The 5,898-nt window shown below is 41.8% G+C and overlaps 1 long non-coding RNA gene across 2 annotated transcripts; it reads right to left on the bottom strand.

Annotated features, from left to right (window-relative positions):
• Positions 1-506: 506 nt before the first annotated feature.
• LOC120438582 lies at positions 507-5,571 on the bottom strand. 2 transcript variants are annotated; one of them, XR_005612001.1, is made up of 4 exons: positions 5,439-5,571; positions 2,897-3,026; positions 1,562-1,663; positions 507-566 (listed from the first exon to the last, which is right to left on the bottom strand). It is a non-coding gene; the product is annotated as an uncharacterized LOC120438582 (long non-coding RNA). The 2 variants fall into 2 exon arrangements; XR_005612000.1 differs by lacking the exon at positions 507-566 and having other exon boundaries at positions 1,454-1,663.
• Positions 5,572-5,898: the final 327 nt, after the last annotated feature.

Genomic DNA, 5,898 nt, shown 5'->3' with positions numbered 1-5,898 from the left:
GAAAGTGGAAACAAACACTTAATTCCAAAAGAATGAATCTTTAAAACATGTTGCTCCTTCTCTTCAGACATTAGTAAATCTTCATATATCCAGCAGCTTAAATCTTTAGATAAATCCTCTTACTGCTCTGCAGACGGTCAGCCAGCTCCTCCTGATTCATTCTCCTCAGGAAGTCCACTGTGATCTTCACAAATGCCTCTCTGCTGCTGCTCTGCTCATCCTCCTGCCTCTGACTCTCTAAGCATTCTGGGTAATCTGGACTCAGAACCTTCTGGATCTTCTTCAGCTCGTCCTTCACAAAAGTGATGATGTTGTCCTCCAGCAGCTGGAACAGGATACTTTATGAATGAACCAATCAGACTGAAATCATGGAGCCAAACATCAGATCCATGTTGGACACACTGACAATCCACTGGTCTACAAAGAGCAGCATGGAGATGACTGTGAACAGAATATATGTAAAAGTAGTTGTTGTACATGTACAGACCATAAATATGGAGTCCAGCTGTGTTTGATGCTGCTGGGCAGACTGACCACTGGGAACCTCTGAGCTCTGCTGGTCCACTCTGTGGAGGAACCATGAAGGATTAGATCAACACAGGATAAAGATCCAGTAGTTTCTGCTCAAATAACTTCATCTGAATCAAGTTTGTCAAGTTTTAAACTCTCAGATTGTGAAAATATGGGTCATTTTTAGTAAGTTTATGGACGTCCTTTCAGTGGTGATGTCAGGGATGATTTTGAAGAAGCTCATTAAACTGAACCATCAGCAGATCACTGCTCCAAAACCAGAACATGATCCGAGGTCTCTCCACCACCAGAACACCAGCTTTACTAACGTGGTAGATCAGTGTAGTACAGATCAATAACTGATGAGTCATTTGATCAAAATCACTGAGTGCTTCACATCTGACCCTCTGATGTTTCTGTACACATTTTGCATATTTAATGAATGTCTGACAGTTTTACATTCATTCTATGAATACAGTGGAAATGTTGTGTTATAGTCTCCATGTTTTTTCCAGCATCATAAATTCTTAAGTTCAGAAAATTAGATTCTTTTTTCACAGCTGAAAACCAACAACATTTATTCTCTATTGAAATCTGCATCGTCCACTCCAAAGGTCACAATCTGAAGGTAACATCTGGTTTTGTTCCCTGTGATTAAATCTGAGCATCAGTATGGTGGGATTTATCCACTACATCCACACCACTGCGGTTTAGTGTTGTCCTGATGGAGGCTCATTAACAGCAGCCAGTATGATCCAGGCTTTAGCTGCTGGGTCTCTGTGTGACCTCTCAGACTGTTTAACAGATCAGACACAAAGAGAATCAGAGCAGCTCTGTTCTTTAAAGACAAACATGAACCCACTCAGGTCACACTTTCCCCACAGATATGAGCATCACTGTCCTCAAACAGCAAATGACCAAGTCTAACATTTGAATCTTTTCTCTTTCATTGTTTTCTTTTTAATGAATCTTTGTAACAATCTGAGGATGTTTCAGGTCATATTTATCCAGGAAACACAAACATGTAAAGGAGTCATCACAGCTCTCTGACCTCGTTGGTCCAGGTTCATCACTGAAGTCTGGATTTCCACCTTTGGACTGGTCACTCCTCACAGACGGACAGCTGGACCCTGCAGACTGTGACCTCTGACCTCTGCAGACTCAAACATGATGAAAGTCATTGAAGCAGCTGTGATCACACAGACTGCAGATTAGGGCTGCCACGATTAGTCGACTATCAAAATCGTCGACGACTAATTTAATAGTCGAAGCGTCGTTTGAAGCTTTGTAAGATCCCATAAGATGCAGGAATCAGTAGTAGGATTTAAGAGTGTAATAACGGACTGAAACAGAAGATGGCAGCACTGCATGTACAAGGATGCCAGCTGCCATTAAACCCCAAAGAAGAAGAAGCTGTGTCCCAGAATTCATAGCGCAGCCCAGCTCAGTTTCCAACAATGGCTGCAGCTAGTTAGTTTTAATATTACTCTTATTATTCTTTCTGGGTCACAAAATAAACGTTTAACATATTTTCAGGCGAGAATGTAGCCGTGTAAACCTCAAATATCTGCTCAGTTTATCAAGACATTACATATTTTCAAAAGCACTCCGACGTTTTTGGAGACGTCTGTTACCCACCAGCTCGATAGCGAGCCGGGGGCAAGGCTCACTAGAGCCCGTGAGAACACCGGACTCCCGGCAAATCGTTTTCAAACCCACCGCTGTCTTTCACTACTCAGGCTAAACATGATATATGAGTGACTTAGATTCGTTGGCTTTTTTTTAGTATTTCATCTGTTTCTGAGTAAATCGGTTTGGCTGAGATTAAAATTATCGTTTTTACACAGCTGAATAAACGTCAAGCAGACAATTGATTATCAGAAGTGTGAGATGCTCGAGAATATACTCCGGTGTCCTGTTATATTTTAGATGGCAAGGAGCAGACGGCCGAGTTTATTAAACTCCACTGAAACAATCTGCATATTTCATTAAATTTAATAAACTATCATCTTGTCTTTATTTTTAGTTAGCACATACCTTAAACACTTAAAGCTGTAAGCTAATGATAGTTATATAAGAGCAGATGCATGCTGGTGCAATAAGCTGTACGTTTTACGTCCAATGGATGCATGATCTGATTAGTCGACTATCAAAATAATCGTTTGTGGCAGCCCTACTGCAGATAATGCAGCTGTTTCCAGTAACAGTCCTCTTAGATTAGAGTTCAGCTTTTTACAGGAAAACTGGACAAAACTGATTTTTGTAACAAATTCATTTTCATTTCCTCTCAGCTCACAAACACAGTCAGAAAATCAACCAGAATCAACACTGATTATAATGTCAGTGCAGAATTATTTCTGTTACTCAGTGAGTTCAGCTCTCTGACCTCGTTGGTCCAGGTTCAGCACTGAACTTTACAGGTTGATCTTTGGACCGGTCACTCCTCACAGACGGACAGCTGGACCCTGCAGACTCTGCTCTGTCCTCCTCTTCCTCCATCATCATCTTCAGTCAGTCTGAGAGGTAAACCACAAACACTCAGTGAGTCACATTAACAGGAGTAGCTGAGTTACAGTCGCTGACCTCTGACCTGTGTCAGGAATAGAAATATTTTACTGCTATTATTTGCTGCTATTTTTATAATCATCATTAACATTTCAGTATTAATAGTGATGTTGCATTTAGATGCATTCAGATGTTCAAATATATGGTTATAGCCTTTATTACAGGTCCAAAGAAGAACCATTTTAAATGGTTGAGTTGGATCTATAATTTAAATGTTATTAATGCTTTTATGATCTCTGTGTAGAGGGCAGAGACAGGAAAATACACTTTGTGCCAAAATGAGACAGGAAACGCGTCTGCAGAGCATACTTTTGCAGAAGTGAAACTGAAAGCAAAGAGAGCATTTAAGGGCGAGACATACACATCCAGACACGCACGCAGTACACAGCATGCATGCACGCCCTGCACGTGCACACACACACAGATATAAACTCTTACCTACTAAATGAGTTTTAGACTGCAAAGTTGTGCCTGTATGAGTGACATTTTGTACAGGAAGTGCACCTGATGTCCTAGGAGATAAGCGACAGCGAGGATGGAGACAGGAAGCATCAGCCGTCGACACGAAGATGATGTTCTATGTTAAAAGTCATTGTGGTTTTGGAGTGACGTATGCTTTGTTTAAATCTGCCTACCAACAGAAAAGGGGGCTGTACTATCTTAACCCCATAAAACAGTTGTCTGAATATGAGAAAGACAGTTCAATACTGATTGGGTTGTTGAACTCACACGTGTTTATTAAAATACTGTCTAATTGCACACTGGACCGGATCTGTGGTTATTTATGGATTCTTCTCTCAACATTGAACCCTAACACCTGTCATGAAACCTAGAAACCAGATCAATATGTCTGTAGGTTCAGTCATCCAGGTCATGTGATCTAAGGAGCTTGGAGAGAAAAAAAAGAGACTTCTTTAAGTGAAGACGTTTCATCTGAGAAGCTTCTTCAGTTCTAAAACCAAACAGTGGAGAGTCCCAGATATTTAAACCTGAGAGGGACAGAAAGAATGTCGCTGACCCACCCATCTGGAACACAAACATCTGGAGCACAGACATCTGGAGCACAAACATCTGGAGCAGCATATCGATGCTGTTGGTTGAGATCCTGAAGACTGAAGTCCAGGCAGCTCCAGCAATGATCCACTGATGTGTTTTTATTCCATGTATGAATGTTGTTATTGACAGAGATGAAGTTTGTGTGTCAGTGATGCAGTGACTGTTGTTGTTACCTGTACAAGCTGGTTAGACTCTATGAAACAGATCATACAGACCTCTGCATGTTAGAAGAGACTATTAAAGGTCATGAATGAGACAAAGGCAGGGAGGCGTCCTTTACAGCTAAACAGCAGAGTGAGAGAACAGCCAGCACCTCTACATTTATCACATTATACAACACATGTATGATGCTGACAGGGATGATAAGAATTTAGTGATTCCATCATTGATATTACTTATTGATTCTCAGTAGCTCTGCTCTGACAGTCACCACCATCACTGAGCAGCATATCAAAGACATTTGTGCACATTAACTGCATGTTGTGGATCAGATGTTTGTGCATGTTGGAGGCATTTCCTCTTTGTTGTGATCACTTTAATTAAAGTAATGGAGTACGTTACTTCATTCCTCCTCATAATATTACTTTGATGTTACTGTGTAAAATGAGCTGAAACACTGTCTCATAATGACTGTAATCTAAAGCTGAGGTACAGCCCCACACACCAACACAGATCCTGATGAGGTCACGTGATGTTTCTCTGAGTGTTTATGAACACAAATCAAAGATGAAACAGCACAAAGACACTTCAAAGTGATTCTACTGTAGAAACATGAACAGGTAGAAACCTGCAGCCTGACTGCTCATCACTTTGTTACCTGTTCAAGTTCAGCAGCAGCAGCTCACTTTATCACGGTGCTGGTCTGGGGTCAGTGTTTACTCAGCTTTAACATCACTCTGGGCTCTTGGCTAGCTTAGCTTTAGCTTAGCGTTTGCGCTCTGTCGGGTGTCTCGTGTTGTGTGTAAATATTAATCACAGTGACAGTAAAGGAGGTAAAGGGCTGTGATGTCATGACGTACGCTGTGTCCTCTGTGGACTCTGAGTGAACTCACAAAGTACAAACTACAAGCACAAACTCGAACGTAGCTCAGAGTGGCGGACACACTCGGCCTCGTTGGTCCAGCTGTGAGTCCGTTACCGTGAACTATGGAGCGGCAGATTTGTGCTGAACTAAGCTGCACACAGCTGATGTTAGCAGGAAAACATTACACACTGACTTTAATGGAGAGACCGGAAATACAAACACACACAGTTTGTTGTGTGAAGAAATCAAACATGAGCTGAAGGAGGAAACAAAGCAAACTTACAGTTTCTTCACACACCAACAACAAGCTCCACTCCACACCTGGACACTAAACACGGACACACAGGTGAGCTGCTTCCTGGAAGGAGGCGGGACTCTACCTGAAACTCAGCACAGGTGGGAGGGGCTCAGCTGTGTGTGTTGATGTGTTATCTTTAAAAATATGCCGTCTGACTGCTCAGACTGAGTCAGTAAAGTTCACATGCTGACGTGTGAAGACATGAAACCTTGTTGTAGCTGCAGGTGTGAACACACTGATCCCAGATCAGCTCTGCTGTATTTGTAACATGAACATTTCTGCTGCAAAGCTTCAAATGTTCAGCATGTTTCTCTGTTTCCAGTCTATAGATCCAGTCACACTTTCTACCTTCACCTGTGCAGTAAAGACTGAGAGCAGAGCTGAAACCAACCGTCCAATCAGTGAGCAGCATCAAATGGTAAATGGCCTGTATTTATATAGCGCT

This window comes from Oreochromis aureus, linkage group 3, assembly GCF_013358895.1.
Source record: "Oreochromis aureus strain Israel breed Guangdong linkage group 3, ZZ_aureus, whole genome shotgun sequence".
In the NCBI taxonomy this organism is placed as follows: domain Eukaryota; kingdom Metazoa; phylum Chordata; class Actinopteri; order Cichliformes; family Cichlidae; genus Oreochromis; species Oreochromis aureus.
The sequence above is the reverse complement of the archived record's forward strand: the minus strand, read 5'-3'. Positions and strand labels throughout refer to the sequence as shown.